Source organism: Heliangelus exortis, chromosome 1 (genome assembly GCF_036169615.1).
Source record: "Heliangelus exortis chromosome 1, bHelExo1.hap1, whole genome shotgun sequence".
Taxonomy (NCBI): Eukaryota; Metazoa; Chordata; class Aves; order Apodiformes; family Trochilidae; genus Heliangelus; species Heliangelus exortis.
Window position 1 is genome coordinate 2,511,239 of NC_092422.1, and position 15,431 is coordinate 2,526,669.

A 15,431-nucleotide genomic window follows, 5' to 3' on the forward strand; every position below is an offset into this window, starting at 1 on the left:
GCTGGGAACCACAGGGGGAGTGGATCAAGGGTTGGACTTGATGAGCTCTGAGCTCCCTTCCAACCCAGCCAATTCTAGGATTCTGTTTGCTACTGGTTGTGAGAATACTCTGCACACAGCAAGTGCAGCTTCACTAAGGAGTTACTGGCAGTACTGGAGTAGTGAATGATAAACATGAGAAAAATAAGATCTTAATTGAGTGAAAAAAAACACCCACTGTAAACAGTTATTTATTAAAAAGCAACTTAACATTTAATGGAGAGGTTTGTATTTGTTTTGTAATTGTTGTTCAACATGTAGCTACACTATTGCTTTTGTGCTACCAGGAAACTCTCTTGCTGTCCTGAAATCCACTCTCTGAATGCCTTCTCCTGTGTTTTGGCACTTTGCCTGTTTTCTCACTGTCTTCTGCACCTGTGTGCTCTAACATGAAAATAGTGGCAATTATGGGTTAAGCTTCACTTTCTGTAGCCTGCAGCCACAAAACTCAAAATGCAGCCTTGCCCACCTGTGGGAGGGCAGCTTCTCCATTCTGATCCTGTGCCTGTATGGAACCAGTGACTTTTTTTTTTTCCATGTGCAGAGTTTGAAAAGGGAGGAAAAGAAATGGCAGAAGGAAGGGGAATGTGTAGGAAGTAGCTGTCTCTATTGACATGAAGCCTGTAAAAAAAAAAGCCACAGACCACCAAACCTCTTTTTTGGAAATAGGCAGATTATTATATTTTAACACTAATTCCTAATAGTCCAAATCAAGATGGGGACACTGACAGGATTGGGGTGCTTGGAAGCATCTGATTTCTCTTTGAGCTGAGTGACTTTTGCCAGGAGAGCAGAGATAACTTGCCTTAAGAGTTAAGCTCACAGAGGCCTTCCTGTTTTGACACAATAAAATATGACTTTATAATTAGGTCTGCAAATTAATTTTGATACTGTTCTAATAACTTGTCCAAACACTTCCTGGGTAGCTTGATAGAACATTAATCTGTTTTGCTTCAGTTTAGTTCTCTAAGCATATGTTCAGACTCCTTCCTGTACATCACTTGCAGAAGGGTAGCAAAGGAGAACATTTATATCTGGAAAACAGATTTCTGAGGAGTTAGAGCTGCCTGTGTGTGGGTGTATAAAGATTAAACCAATTTCCTGTTGTCTGAGACAGATTGGAAGGCTTAGTCCTTTAGGCTATAGACTTGCAAACCCTCATGACTTAATACTTTATTTCACAATAGATTTCTGAAAAGGAGAAGTTTAGCTAAGTATATGAATCCCTACTGGCCCATTTACCTGTGTTCTGCAAGATTTTTTTCAGGATTAGCTCCTGCCTGAGGTCTTCTCTTCCCAGCAATTGGAGAGTCAATCCTACCAAGTCCCAAAGGATTTCAGTTGCTATAGAAAACCTCAAATGTCATAACTTGCAGTCTTCTTTCTGAACTAATAGCTCATGTTTCTCACCTCTTCCTAACTGAATTGAACATAGCAATTAACAGGCATCATTAAATTTCTTTATTTCAGTGACCTGTCCTTTAGCAGCTTTCAAAATCCAACATAAACTTCTGAGTAATTACAGTGAGGTTTTCTCTATACTTGCAGCACATAGAATCATGATTATTGACTAGGTTAAACATTTTAGTTGGCTTTGTACTTTTTTCCTGGACTGCAAGGTTGTCTGAGATCCATATTAAGAGCTTCTAAAAATCATCCATCAGGGAAACAGCTGATGTTTTCACTCAAGAGCAATTTCATAAGTGCATGTGTTTGTTTTTAATCTCACGTAGTATAAATATGTTACTTCACTGTCAAATTTCTGCACCAGCTTTTTAAAGCCCTTATTTATAAGATGATTAAATATTTTGAGAGCTTTTGGAATGTAAGTTACGTTTGGAAAACACTTTATCTGCTTCAGATTTGTTTAATCTGATGACCCAGGTCACTGAAATCTCCAAGTTCTTGTAGCAATATTCAGTTCTGTTTGCTGCAGTTAATGTTAAGTTGGAATTTAGGAGTCTGCAAAAGAGGTTGGAGGCTGTGGTGAGAACCACTTGTGTCTGGCCACATTGCTGAAGGTAGAATGAGGTCTAGAACTCCAGCCAGAGGCACACAATATATGGTTAGCTTTGGAATTGTAGAGACATCAGTGATTATATTCTATTCAATAACTGTTCCCTTCTTGTATTCCATTAAACAGTTTCAGTACTGCTAAAAGTCAGTAAGTTTTCTCCTAAAAATCTACTTTTAGGACTTTCTAAACCACCAAGGAAAGGCAAAAACCTAATTTTTACTCAAGATCTCATTAATTGCACCACTTCACTGGTCCCTTTCAGCATCTCCAGAGTGCATCAAGCACTTAGGAAGAAAAAATACCATTCCTCAACTGTTCTGGAGTCTGAAAGATTTCAAAGCAAATCTGTCTGGTTAGTAGGTTGAGAGAGGTTCTCTTCCCCCTCTACTCTGCCCTGGGGAGGCCACATCTGGAATCTTGTGTCCAGTTCTGGGCCCCTCAGTTCCAGAAGGACAGGGAACTGCTGGAGAGAGTCCAGGGCAGAGGCACCAAGGGGATGGAGGGAGTGGAACATCTGATGAGGAAAGTCTGGAGAACAGGAGACTGTGAGGGGTGACCTTATAATGCCCACATGTAAGGGGTGAGTGTCAGGAGGATGGAGCCAGGATCCTCTCAGTATTATCCACACAGGACAAGGGTTAAGGGATGCAAGCTGGAGCCTTGGAAGTTCCAAGTAAACATAAGAAAAAGCTTTTTCACTCTGAGAGTAGCAGAGCACTGGCACAGGCTGCCCAGAGAGGATGTGGAGTCTTCTCTGGAGAAATTCAAACCCCACCTGGATGTGTTTCTGTGGGACCTACAGGAGGTGATCCTGCTCTGGCAGAGGGCTTGGACTCAATCTTTTTGAGGTCCCTTCCAGCCCCTAAGATTCTGTGGTTCTGTGGGACAGCAGCATGTTGTTCTCTCCAGTGACAAACGTGCTTGCTGAATAAACCACCTAAATTCCTTGGCACTGTTTTTCTGGAACTGAAACCCAGCACTTCATCACATCCTCATAAACAAGGCAAGAATGCTGAGATGAAACTACTTCTGATATTTTTCTGATATTTTTCTGCATTCAGGGCTTCTGTGAGCCTGCTCCCACATTTGTAAATAAAAAATAGCTTTCAGTTTAGAGCAAAATAAGGAGTGTTAGGGCTGGAGTGAGACCTACTTTGTGATATTGCCTGTGTTAGTGTTGCTGCTGCTCTTGTCCTGTTTTATAGATATTCTTACATTTAGTTCTTCTTTTTGAATGCTGAGAGAAGCAACTCTGGAAGAGGTTGTTCAGGGCAGTGGTGGAGTCCCCATCCCTGGAGGCACTGAAGAGCTGTGGAGACAAAATATTTAGGGATATGGCTTAGTGAAGGTCCTGTCAGTGTCAGGTTAATGGTTGGACTCAGTTATCTTCAGGGTCTTCACCAACCAAGGTGATTCTGTGAATTTCAACCTCTCACCAAGTAAACTTCATTTTTCCATCTGGGAGCTGCTGAATCTTTTGAAACAACAGCAGAATCCTTCTTACTTTAAAAGTGAGTACAGTGAAGCACTTATGGCATCTGTGGGGGAGTCTTTTGGCATCTCTGTTGACTCACAGCTATGCTGGATTGCTTCCCATTTTATAACAAACTTCACGTGATGCTTCTCCAACCAGTTGGATATTTAAGGAGAGAATACTCATTTCATCAAATCACATTGGACATCTTGAAAATATGCATTCATCTCTAAGTAAAATTGCATTCTTTGGGGCTTAATCACTTTTCTGGTACCCTGCATGTGTCAGGATAAATGAAATGTGCATTCAGAACAATTGGTGTTGGGGTTTTGCATTCTTATTCATGCTGTGTCTTTTAAAAGGTTTTGCAAGACCTCTTTACTTCACTGCCTCACTTTACTTCCCTTGGAAACAAGAAGAGTTTCAAGAAATAGTTTTGATATTGTTGCTTCTCCGTGGTAATATTAAGGAAAAATTAAATACTGTGTGTGTTGTGTTCTGGCCATTATGTTCCACCAAAATGTGTTAAGGGAGGAGTAGAAAAAGAACAGCAGAAAGAAAGTAATCACCTCAAAGTCATATTTCAGGTTGGGGATAAAAAACTGAAGTGGTAGCACATGTGATTTTAAAAAGCTGTTCTATTTAAAAGGCAAAAAGAACCTTTTTTGTTTTCAGGCATAGCTTGTGAAGTACACACACTCATTTCCTAGCTGTCTGGTCTCAAAGAGGTGGTACTTTTATTGTGTTGCATGTTTCAGTATTGAGCTTGTTGCCACCTACTGTTATAAAAATCATAAATATACATACAGTTTAAAAAGAAAATTAAACCAAACAAACCAAAACGCCAAACCAAACCAAAACAAAAACAAACAACCAAAAAAACCCAACCCAAACAGGCATGGAAGAAGCCTGATCTAGTTGGTAAATTTTTTTCAGGAATATTTGGCATTGGCTGACCTAAGATAACAGTAAAACACTGTAAAGGTTTTCTTAGCATTTTGTAGTCTATAGAAAGATTTAAGCTTTTTTTCCATTCTGCTGGACAAATACAGACACCAATGGGCTGTAGGAAACACAGACAGCTGTGATGCAGTCTAAAGCATCTGCATCCAAAGGCATTTAACCTCTCTGCAATTCTGGGATTTTTCATGTACCTCAGGAACCAGATAGTTGTGTGAAACAGCAGGAGGAGGAGGGAAGTTGTGTGTGCTGCCATTTACCTGTGGCTTAGATACCAAGGATTTTTTAAGAATTGAACTGGACTGAAATTAAACCTCAGGAGAAATAAATATTGAGAAACAAATAAGATATTTGGGGGGTGAGGGGAGAAAGGAATAGCTTCAACTGCTTGAATTTCCATTTAAAGTAACAGTATTGAGTGACAGTTGAAGTACTTGTTAGTTTTGAATTAAATCTGTGCAAGTTATTTGCAATTTTAATTTTTGAAGAAATCCCTCTATCATAAGAGTGGGAATGGTCTAAGTAGGAATGGTAAGTAGTCTCCTGATTAATTCCCTAACTTGCCCAGTTGGAATGGCTTCTGGTCTGTCTGGTTTTGTACATTATGCTACTTATTATGCTGCCTGAACACCTTCTCTTGTCATTAGGAAATGCTCTGTTTGCCCCTACTATGTTCTCTTAGAAAACAGGAACAAAACACATGCTGTATTTGCAGCTGAAAGCCATAATCCTGATCCTGAAATAATTTTCCAGAAAGTATTTATGTGCTGTGGGGTTATACATCAAAACTGTATTTTTCTGGAGCTCAGCTTCATTGTTATTGCAAAATTTGAGCATGCCAGGAGATTGTAATTATTAGGAATTTTTTTTGTCTTGATATTTAATGTAGGTGGATGTTCTAAAAGTTGCTGTTCTGAGCTAGAGTTGTGAGGATCTGCTACCAAGAACTTTTCTGGAAGCCAAGTCTGAGTGTGTCCAACCTGTTGTATCAGAGGCACTGCAGTGCTTGAAAAATACCTGGAATCCCCTGGTTGCTGGTACCTTAAAAAGCAGTTTAATTTCTTTGCTGCAGCCCATGTGGAAAGTGTAAAGGCATAAATAGGAGAAAACAGCTCATTTTTCACTGGGATTAGAAGTTTTTTAGAGCACATCAAGCCTGAAACACAGCTCCCTTTGTTGGATATTCAGAATACTTTTGTATTCCTTAAGGATGCAAAGCCATGAGTGAGTTTATCCTGATACAGCCTGTGTACAGCTCAAGCTGATCTGCAAGTGCAGGACTGGATGTGGTGAATCTTAACTCCATGCCTTGCTGATTGAGACTTGAACTCAAACCAGCAAGTTGGTTAAGCCAGTTTGAGATGTTTTTAATTAGTCTAAGGAGCTAAATTTCAGAGAAGTGGAAAAGTTAAGAATAGCTGGGCCAGATGTGCTTTTAATCTGCACGTGTTAAAGCATTAATTTGATCTGTTGCTGTTGAATTTTAGACATCCTCTTTTGCACTACTAAAGAAAATTTCCATTACATTGTGTGTATTAAGTCATGAAAACTAAATTACTGACAATTCTGATGCAAAAAACTTCATTTCTCAGGCCTGTAATTACAGAAAAGTTTATATGCTTCCAAAATTACCTTTCTCTGTCCTTGAATTTTTCTAAGTGTGGCAAAGCCAGATTGGCAGAAAAAGTAGAACTGGCAACCAGGCCTGCAGAGTAATTTTGGAGCATTTAGAAGCCACTTGTTGAATGGATGTGGCCTAAAAGTGGTCCTGACTGCTGCTGCCTTCCTCCTGTTTGGAAGAGGAGGAAAATCAGTCTCTGAGCTGTAGTAGAGTTACTGCAAGGAAAGGTGCTTATTGCTCTGTGCCTGGTAGCAGAGAAGCCACTTTCAACAAAGCAGCCTGAAAAATCATGACACAGGCAAGTGAAGGATAACTTTTCAGTGACATTAACTAAAGAAAATTTCCATTACATTTTGTGTATTAAGTCACACAAACTAAATTACTGACAGTTCTGATGCAAAAAACTTCATTTCTCAAGCCTGTAATTAAAGAAAATTTTATGTGCTTCCAAAATTACCTTTCTCTGTCCTTGAATTTTTTTAAGTGTGGCAAAGCCAGATTGGCAGAAAAAGTAAAGGTGGCAACCAGGCCTGCAGAGTAATTTTGGAGCATTTAGAAGCCACTTGTTGGATGAATGTGGCCTAAAAGTGGTCCTGACTGCTGCTGCCTTCCTCCTGTTTGGAAGAGGAGGAAAATAAGTCTCTGAGCTGTAGTAGAGTTACTGCAAGGAAAGGTGCTTATTGCTCTGTGCCTGGTAACAGATAAGCCACTTTCAACAAAGCAGCCTGAAAAATCATGACACAGGCAAGTGAAGGATAACTTTTCAGTGACTTTAACATCTTCCCACTCCACTGAGAAGTCTTTAATCATAGTAGGTACTTTGGCTGAGATAATCAAATGGCAGCTTTGGGAAGAAATCTTGGCAGCCGTAAATCAGATGGAGGGAGATGGTTTGTTGAGAAATCTAATAGCTGTCAAAGCAAAGTTGATTCTTTGGGGTAGATTGAGTGTGTGTTAAGTGTTCAACTTTATTGCTCAAAGAATGCTTTTTGCCATGAACTTATCTTGAACTGTGTTTTTACGTCCCACATTCTTAAGGATATTTAGCTAGAATCCGGGGGTTATTTTATTCTTGGTCACCACTTTTCCCATCACTTGGTCACCAAATATTACATCAGGTGTTCTTGAAGAAATTTACATGCTGTTAATACTGTTGCTGGAAACTAGAAGCTTTTTACATGCTCCTGCCCAGTCTGAGCAAGCCACTTTTGTTTACTGCAGTAGATGAGGGACCAGTGACCCCAGACATCTACAGCTGAGAAATGTTTCTGCAAAGACATAGTAGTCTGAATTTACTCCCCTTGGAACACTATACTCCTGATGAGATTATTTTTCAAAACATTACTTCATTTTTCAATAAGCAAGGACTTGACCTGTAGAAAGTGCCCTCTAGTTAAAAAATGAGCCTTCAGTGGCAGGAAGATTTCAAGTTCTGATAAGTGAGGTTGTCTGCTCTCCAGATAATCCTGGTGATTTCCATCGTGGTGTGTGTGTAGCAAGCCTTGAATTTAAGCTGAAAAACCTTCTGGGAATGCACAAGCTGCAAGAAGCCATCAGTGTCACTTGTTCCATGGCTTGCTAGCTGTGTTTTAGAGGTGTTTGATAGTGTTATTTGCTGAACTGGTAGAATGAGACTCTCTTGTAGAAACTGGTGAGTGGCTCACTGAGAGCTGCCTGACTTTCATCATCTGGGTCTGCTTTCTTTTCCTCTCTACAGCCTACACAGATTTTGTACATTCTCTAAAAGCAAGGTCACAGCAGTTTCATTTTTTTAATAGAGAGATGGCAATGCCTCTGCTTTCCATTATCTTCTTGTTGAGCTATTCAGACAGGCATTTTGCAAATACTTCTCATAAAGTTAAACTGCCAATATGTTTTTCTTTCCCAGTAAAATAATTATCTTTGCATTGTGTAAAGCTTGAATGAAGATATGGGTTTTTTTTTTTCCCTTGGCAGTCTGTATTTTTGTCATCAAGTTTGTTTTACAACTTTAGCTTGTTCTCTCAATTAGGAACTAAACACCATACAGCAATCAAATCTGAATTCACTTGTGATTTGTGAATCATACTCATGGCTTAATCTCATCTCTAACAAAGCAAAGTGCATGCTCGTAATCTTTTTTCTTTTTTTTTTTTTTTTTCCTCAGTCTTTCCATTTTTTTTCAGTGTTGCTCACCCATTGGAGATCTAACTTCTTAATTTTAAAACTTTTTCCAATCATGCTGATTTTTGGCAGGCTAGTTAGCTCTCCCTGGTAGGCCAGCAGTCACCCTAAGGTCAGTTAATGGCCTCCACCATCAGCTGGTAACTTGATCTGAGAAGGCTCAGAAATGCTTAGAGATTAGGAAGAAATTCTTCACTGGGAAAATGATGAGACACTGGCCCAGGTTGCCCAGAGAAACTGGGGATGCCCCAAAGCCAGGTTGGATGGGGCTTGGAGCAGCCTGGTCCAGTAGCAGATCTCCCTGCCCATGGCAGGAGGATGGAAGTAGATGAACTTGAAGGTCCCTTCCAACCCAAACCAGTCTGAAATTCTGTGTTGTGTCTCTAGAATTAAAAAATCAAGGCAGTTTCATGCAGTTGCTTTGTAGTTGTCTTTCTTCCAACAAGCACTCAGCTGCTTGTGTCCTTCTTAAGATCTGTGCTGGTCTCTGAAGCTGATCTAACCATGGGGTAGTTTCTCTGAGAAGGAGAAAGGTTTTGAAGCTGTGCAGCCAAAGCTTCTTGTGCCTTGGTCTTCTGGTTGGAAGTGTTGGGTATTTTGGTGCCTGGGGCTCCCAAGCAGCCAACTTTTCCTAATACTTGATTCAAAGTGTCCTTGGGAATAATGATTTTAAGTGAGCTGCCTGGACAATTGTATTCAGTCTCACTTAAAAGGCTTTCAAGGTTTTCTTTATTCTGGTTCAGAGAAGTCCTAGGACTTTTTGAAGATAACAAAATCTTTCTCCTCTGAATGCAACATTCCTTTGCAGTTAGCAAACAGGATGTGGTTAGGCTGAAGGTTTCTTCTTCTCCTTCTGCCTCTCTCTCAGCCCCCCAAAAGGGGCTGAGATAGAAATAACTCAAACTTCAGTAAATATTTAAACCTTGTTCTTGTTCTCCTCATGCTTCAGTCATATCAAGCAAGAACTTGTGACTTTTTCAGGTCATTATCTTATCTGGATTGGGCTATTTAGTTCTGTCCTCCTCTAGGGTGTCTTATCTCAGGGCTTAAGCTTGAAATTCATAATTTTCTAAACTTCCCTATTTTTGGTGGTGCTGCATGAGGCACAGTTGTTGCCTGGGTCTGATGGATGGCTCTCTGCTATCACACTTATGACTGTTACAGTCACAGAAATTACATCAGTTCTTTATCTGTATAATGGTGAATAATTGAGTTTCAGCTGCATTCTGCCAAATCTGCTCTACAGTCATCTTGCTGCAGCCATGAAACAAGAAGTGAAGGAAAAAGCTATGTCAGGTTTGTTCTCTGAAAAATTTGGTGGGTGCAGCTGGGCTGGAAGTGTCTTGCAAGTGATGTGAAAATGCAGTGATGTTGGCTTCATTTAATATTGGTATCTTTCACTTCTTCAGTTAACTACTGGAAAATAAAGTATTCTTAAAGCAACAATGTCCTTGTTGTTAATTTAGCTTGGAAAGTTGCAAATATGAGCAGTCTTTAACCCTTGAATCACTGTGAAAGTTAAGGGTATATAACACAATTCCAAACTATATTTGAAATTCAGCTTACATTTGTCAAATGGGATGTAATATGCTATTTAAATTGTGCCCCACTTCAGGCAGTGAAAACCAGTTACATGTGTAAAACCAATTAATTTATTGACTTCTTCCCTTTCTGAAGTAGAGATTAAACTTTGAGGCTTTAATATGATTTGGGTCATGCCTTAAATCTGAACCAAAGAGAGAAAAAACCATTTAAAACATATGGTGCAGTACCAAAGTAGAAGCAGGTGAAAGCAGTTAGAAATGAAGCAATTTCTTAAGCTTTAAATATAGTTTGTATTAAAGACAGGTGGTTATAGACAATAAAAATTGGCCATCAATATATTGGTACATATGTGATTTTTCTGGATGCAGAGGAGTTCATAAATCACAGAACACAACAGTAAATATATTTGGACTTGAATTCATAAGAGATACTTGAGGTCTGAAATCAATGCATGGACTAAGGATTCTTTCAGCTTTTCCTAACAGTTACCATCTGACTGAACCAAAAACCCTGTGGTGATTTACTGCATGTTCATCAAACACTTCACTTACTTTGAGAAAGGGCTAAAGATTAGCTGAGGCTATAAAATTAAATGAGATCTTGATGGCTGATAAGGACTTGGCTAAAGTCAGCTGAAAATGTGGGACAGTGAAGAGAAGTTCTTAGTGGTTAGAGGAGGACATTTAGGACAGATTATTTGTGAGTTGTAAGAAGGGTGGTCTCATTCTTACAACACTAAAATTAGGCTCATCACTTTTCTATCTTTAAAGCAGACCTCTAATTTTCCAGTATTAATATTTGTGGACAACACAAGCAATCTTTTCAAGACCTTTTTTCTCTGATTTTCTGATTTTTCAGTACATCACTTAGTGAACTATTCTGGTGGGAAACACTGGGGTAACAAACTTCCTTCCTGTGCTGTCTTACCAAAACCAGTGGTTTAGTTCAGATGTTCAAAGCCAGTGAGAGGTGGCTTACACCCCTTTCTTTTATTAAGAAGTAACTAAAATATTTATAAGGAAAAAATCCACCAAACCTCATTGGTTTGAACTGTAGGAATCTCACCTTAAACTGAATGTGGAAAAGAAAATCCTCAAAGAGCCTTTTCTCTAGCATCTACCACTGCAATTTCTCAGGTTTACTTTCAGCAAGCACATAAGCATAGTCTGCCTCATTGAATCCTAAAAATAAGGCAGAAATCAACACTGGGAAGTAATTTATATGGTTTTCCTACCACAAAGAGTGATGAAATTTATTCAGAAGGAAGAGCTACCACAGCTGAGGTACAAGAAGGTTTGCACTTGCTTTAGAGCTGATCCATTGGATTTCTTGGTGCCTGTAGCTTTACAAGTGTAAGATGATCTGGATGAACAGGGATTTTTATCAGCAGAGTGGGATCTGGTGGTCTCCTGGGGTTCATGCTGCAGCTTTTGGATGGGATTTCTGCAGAGGTGTCAAAGTCAGAGGGGCCTCAAGACACCAGAAATGTCTTCAGGCCCCTGGACAGGTACAGCTGACAGAGGCATTCATCAAAACTCCTCTCTGCTCATCCTGTACTGCTTCCAAACCACAAATGTTTTTAGACATACCCAAGACTGTATCTAGAACTGAAAATTGAAATCTGCCTTGAGTTAACAATGGTATTTAGCTGCTTGCAGCTTCAACTGGAGTGGAAATTGTCAACCATCTACCATGAGTTTTCTATATTGACTGGAAATACATATATTAAATTTCTTTATTTTAGAGAATTTATCACCTTGCCTACGTTCTTTGTAACCTTAAAATATTATTTACTGTAGTAAAATTAAACTTTTTTCAGTTTGAGATACCTGTGTTCATTATGTCTTAGATGTATTCTCCTTGTCTAACTGCCATGTTAGGATAACTGTCTCAGGAAAGATTAATTCTGAATAATAAAAAGATTAATTCTGAAGTAACAGCTCCCTGGGGGTCCTGTTGATGCTGTAGTTGGGTGCTATTGACTATTTTCAAACTTAGAATTTGGGAAGTGTTGCAAGGTTTTTTAAAGAACTCAAAATAGAATTCCATTTTTGACAGAGGGGTGCAGGTTCTGTAGATTCACTCTGGAGAAGAGGTAGACTTTCTGCCCTGATTTTTTTTTTTTTTTTTTTTTTTTTTTTTTGTATTTAAAAGGCTGACTTGGGGTTACATTTCCCCATCAGAGTTACTGTGAACAAAGCATGTAACCTCTGCCTCCCCTATTCCTTTTCACAGCTCTTTGGGGAGGATTTAATGAGGGTTGGCGCTCCAGAAACTTTCACAGAGAGCCTACAGCATAAAATAACACCAATGTTGACACTTCACTTAACCACTTCTTGTAGTTGGGATTTCTTCCTTTTCCACCCCTGTTTGCCTGGGCAGTTTACAAGGAAAGTGGAGATTCTTCCTTGGGTTAATCAGGACTCACTTGAGTGCATGCTTTGATTTCTGGGGCTGACTTGAGTTTCTTACAAGTAGAAATATTTGGCTATGGAGATCTAAGCCTTGACCTTCTCACACTTGTTTGTTTACTTACTTCTTATCAGCAAAATCTCCTTATGTGCAAATAGACTGAGAAATCAGTTGCCCTGTGTATTTCAAAAAGCCCTTCTTTGTTCTTGGAACTGCCAATTTTTAGTGGCATCCCATGGTCTTAAACATCAGATTTTATGAAGAAAAACATCTGATTGGAGCCTGAGGTTCCTTTTAGGGAAGAGGAGAGTTTCTTGGTAGTAATGTGCTCCCTTCCAACTTCCATCCCAGGTTTTTTAGACCATGATTAAACTAAGGTGTTGTTTATCCAGCAGCTGACACTTAGGAAGCAGGGCAGTAATTAACAGGAGATTGGTTGGAATAAGATGATAATTACAGGTAGAGAGGAGATACTTGTTCTTGGGAAGCCTCCAAGGAGGAGTGAGGGGAGAAGGGTAAGGTGGGGCCATATGAGTTGCTTCTCTGTTCTAAGTTTTGCTAAAATTAAAATTACTTGGAGATTATTAGAAGTGCCTTGTAAAAGCTTTTCTGTTTTTTGGATTTTTTTTTTTATTTTTTTTTACTGGTTTTACTGTCGACCATGGGAAATGGCAATATGAGAACCTCTTCATGTGAGACTGGGAAAATTTGTGTCTTGAATATATTAGTGAATATATTGAATATATTAGTGTTAATACAAGCCTTGTGTGTGCTTCAAGCCTGTAAACTTGATCTTGTTCTGGTTCACTATGGAAGAAACTGTTTTGTCACTGTGATATCAGAGGGAGAAGAACCCAACTTTTGTCCAAGGTGACAGCCATGCAAGGGGAGGTGAGCTATGTGTCTAAAAATGTAGATGTTTTGCATTTTATTGTGGTTCCTGCAGTGTGGTACAGCTTGGAGCCCAGTGAGTCCTATAAAACAGAACACAGGACTCAAATAATTTAATAAAAACTTTGCATTTGTCACAGTCCTTCAGGATGAAATAAGCAAAACATAAAACTTCCAAAACAAACGTAAGCTTTTAAGATTGAGAATCCTCTTTGTTATCTTGGATCTTAAAGGCACATATTGAGCATCTGGTTAGAATCAATCTGGTTTGCAGTTTTGGATCACTTTAATGCTGTGCTCTCCACCTTCTGAATTCAGAGTGGGACTTCTTTCATTTCAGCATCTTTGGCACAATTGTCCTAAGTCCTAAAGCTGCCTTTCCATGTGCTCACTAGCTTGTTATTCCCTTTATTACTACTTTTCCTTGTGCTTTTTCCCAGCATGGGCTCTTACTGCTGCCATGTCAGATGTCATAAGTGAAGCAAGAATAACCTGGAGTACAGTGGAAACACGAGGGGCAGAAACAACTCCAAATGGGGTTAACCTGTTAAAAGTTACTGAATGTTTTTTTCCTGCACCAAGTTCATGTTCTCTGAACTAAGATCTTTGTGAGTCACTGTTAAAATTATTACTGCTCTGTGCCAGCTGAGCAGTGTGCTTTTTATACAGGAAAAGAATATCTATGGTAAACTCAGAGTGTACTAGAGCTGTAGTTTAAGAAGCCTACACATTATTTAAAAGTAATATTCCATATTTATCAACATTTTTTACAACACAGTGTTGATACAGTTTGAATATTACAGAGCAGAAAGTGTTCTGTTCCTAATTTCTGCATGCTAGGTGTATGTTTCCTTACAGTATGTGTTACTCCTGAGTGTACTCAGAGCAAGTTTTGTACTACTTACTTACTTCTCAGATGATCTTTTCTGGTGGTTATACAACAAGACACCTCTGGCTTGCCTTTTTTAATTCTTTCCACTAAACATACCAAACTTATTCCTTTGAAACGTTCACCTTAGAGTAAATATCTGTGTTCTGCTTTCAAGGGGCTCAATGATTCCTTTTTTTCCCCCAAAAAACACACCAGCAAGAATGGAAACAAGGAAGGTGGTACACGTTGGAGCAGAATGGGCAGCCAGATGCCATTTTTCATTTTATGGAGTGCTTTGTGATTATAAAAATACAAAATTAGTAGTTTTGAAATGTATTTTTTGAGCAAGTATAACTCAAACCTTACACAGAAGACTTAACTTTTTGTAGCATGCCAAAGTGAGAGATTTAGCTGACAGTTTTGCTTTTCAAAGGAGCAGGCAAGAAGAATTTCACATGGGGAGCCAGCATTTAAAATTGCTTTCAGTTATAGTCAGTGAAGCACTGTATAAAATGTTGGGGTTCCTCTTCCTTTAGTTTATTGCTTGTGACCAGGCATAATAGGCAAGCAAGATAACACAGAAAGAAAGAGATATAAAAGCTGGTAATATTTTTCTTTGCCTCCTAAATGTGCATACACAAAGACACCCACTGACATTTCTCCAGACTTTCATGTAAGTGGTTATGTTCTGATAGCTGACACAGGGATGTTTGTAGTTAAGAATCTTTCAAGATGTATTTGGGGAAGATAAAGGGCAGAAACATGGATGTTAGAAAAGCACCAATCCCAGCATAGTAAACAGAAGAGTTTAATCTTTGTAGCTTAAAAGAAACTGTGTGTGGGAGATGTAAACCACTGTAAAAGAGTTTTATTCTGTTTTCTGCACTGCATGGATTGAAGAGCTCTGTGTCTAGTAATGGGAAAAGTGTTCTATTATTAGTGACTTAATGAAATACTATCTTCCAGTGAAACATGGCTTGTGTTCCTAATGGTGCTTTTATAGTCAAGCTTGAGTGAGTTTTATACTGTTAATTGTAAAAGTATCCTCTAAATCTAAATCTTGCTCAGTCTGGGCAGTGTAATTGTAGATATTGCCACGAATTCCTTTTGATTGGGATTTTACACTTAGGATAATGCATCGTGGGATTTTTGTAGCATGTGTTTACTTTGAAAGGTTTTATTTTCTTCCATGGGCAACAAGTTGGATTTATAGATCTATTAAGCAAGGTGAGCTAGATATATACTGCTCGTGGTGATTTTTATATTCCTCAACTTGAAGTGACCCAGTGAGTTTGAAAGTAGCATAAAACTTGAAGCTGATGTCTTAATATTTGATCTGCTGTGATCGTGACCTGTTGACCTTTAGCTTTAATGGTGCTATTTAATTCTCCTTAAAAGTTGCAAATGTAGTCTGCTGTGGGGCTGATTGATGATAAAA

The 15,431-nt window shown here is 38.9% G+C and overlaps 1 protein-coding gene across 1 annotated transcript in view; it reads left to right on the forward strand.

Annotated features, from left to right (window-relative positions):
* The window catches only part of UVRAG (UV radiation resistance associated), a 106,019-nt gene that overhangs the window by 55,513 nt on the left and 35,075 nt on the right, over window positions 1-15,431 (forward strand). The window lies entirely within an intron of this gene.